This window comes from Salvelinus namaycush, unplaced genomic scaffold, assembly GCF_016432855.1.
Source record: "Salvelinus namaycush isolate Seneca unplaced genomic scaffold, SaNama_1.0 Scaffold395, whole genome shotgun sequence".
Taxonomy (NCBI): Eukaryota; Metazoa; Chordata; class Actinopteri; order Salmoniformes; family Salmonidae; genus Salvelinus; species Salvelinus namaycush.
The window spans coordinates 58321-59940 of record NW_024060952.1 but is presented as its reverse complement, the minus strand read 5'-3'; positions in this window follow the sequence as shown (position 1 = coordinate 59940).

Sequence of the window (1620 nt, the reverse complement as noted above, 5' to 3'; positions counted from 1 at the left end):
GAACATTGTAAGAGCTGTCATTGTCTGTTTATGTGCCCCCTTTATTTATCCTACGGTTCTGATGTGTACAGGGAGAACACTGTAAGAACGGCCCACGTTCTGAATTCTGTTGCTGTACATTTCAAAAGTGCTGAACAAATAGTTATATGGACTACGTCTGTCGTCGCTTGCTCATTAATGTCTCATTACGGATTGCCTCATCGCCTTATGCCATAATTTGTACATCTCAATTGTCAGTAGAAACCACATTTGTTTAAGCAAGTCTGCCATTTCAGCTTAGTTTTTTTTTTAAGGCAGTAAATGAGGTTGAATGAACTGTTTCGCTGCCAGACAAGACTCCGCTGAAAGCCAGGTTTAGCAGTGGTAAGGTGTTGTTGGGACTCTGCTGTTGGGACAGCTTTATGTAGGCCCTAACAGTTTGTGGGCATCGTTTGTCACCATTATAGTGCAATTAATGTATTGTTTAGTGTTGTGTCGTGGCTTTGCTGGCATGTATCCCACTTTTTGTTGTTTGCCCCACCAAGATTTACATGCTAAAATCGCCACTGGTTATACTGTACCAGTGGTGAGCAGTAATTTTGTCTCGAGGGTCACATCGGGATTTCAAAATTCAGTGGAGTTATTTGAAAATGTATAGGTCCATTATGATTTATACATACATTATATCTAGTTTTAGACGTTCAAACTGCAATTTCAAGCAAATGTTACTGTGTTGCATCTAATTTGATTCAATGCAATTTCATCTTTCAAGACTGCAACCATAGAAATACTATGTATTTATGCCAATAATAAGCCATGGTCAACTTCCTATCTATGGTTATTTTGGTTACCGCTCACTGTCACACTATGTTTACATATTATTGATTTAGTACGGAAAATTAGTTTTTTTCCCAAAGCAACTGGGACCATGTAAATAAATAATTGTTAGATTACTAATTTGGAATCCACCTGTGGCACCTTGTGTGTCCATAAAAGTCTGTGTGCAACCTGGCACACTTGAAAGGGTACCTGTTAAGGCCCTTCACATGTTCCTAGCCTTCACCATAGAAATGTAACTACCATGGTAATTTGGAATGTCCAGTCAATTAGCATTATGATGAATGTAGTCGTCATTCTACATATTCCAAATTGTCCTACAAACGCTTACATCGTTTACATTATGCCATCTTAATCTCCCAAAGAAAACGTGACATTACAAACACACAAAAATTGAAAATAAACAAAAATACAAAACACAGTGGTTAAAAATGTGGAGGACGACGTTTTATAAAGTGGAGGACCACGTGCTTCTTTTGATCCTAAAATGAATAAAATCGTCGCAAAATTGTAGGAGTAGACCCTCCCGCAGCTGAGAGGTTTACGGTATTATAATACATGCAGCCTAGATCAGTTTAGAATGGTTCGATCTTGAAATGATCCTATAAACATTGTACTTTTAAACTAAAAGCCTATCTTCCCGTGTCTAATGTCACAACTATAGGAAACGTTTGGATCAAGAAATGACTGTAGATTTATGCTGCAAATGAGCGCAAACTAAACCATAATGGTACAATGCATCATCTGACTTGACGGTGTCACTGTTTTCAATAAATATATTGTTTTAGTGTATTTATTTATTAG